The sequence below is a fragment of the Aedes albopictus genome, chromosome 1 (genome assembly GCF_035046485.1).
Source record: "Aedes albopictus strain Foshan chromosome 1, AalbF5, whole genome shotgun sequence".
Lineage (NCBI taxonomy): Eukaryota > Metazoa > Arthropoda > Insecta > Diptera > Culicidae > Aedes > Aedes albopictus.
This window is the reverse complement of record NC_085136.1, coordinates 216754604-216754820: the sequence shown is the minus strand read 5'-3', so window position 1 is coordinate 216754820 and position 217 is coordinate 216754604.

Below are 217 nucleotides of genomic sequence, written 5' to 3'. Positions count from 1 at the left end.
TATTTTTGCATGATTCGTCGAAAAATCATGTTACTTTTTTTGCATGGTGGTCGAATTTTGAACCAACAACTTTTTTTGGCACGGTTCGCATCCCCCGTGCAAGAAAAAAAAAATCGGGTCTACTAACATCATGAGTTGGGGCGTTGGGGTCTGCAGGGAAAATTAGCAATAGGCCTTTTCATGTGACAAGTCCGTGTATGCAACAGCTGCAAACACG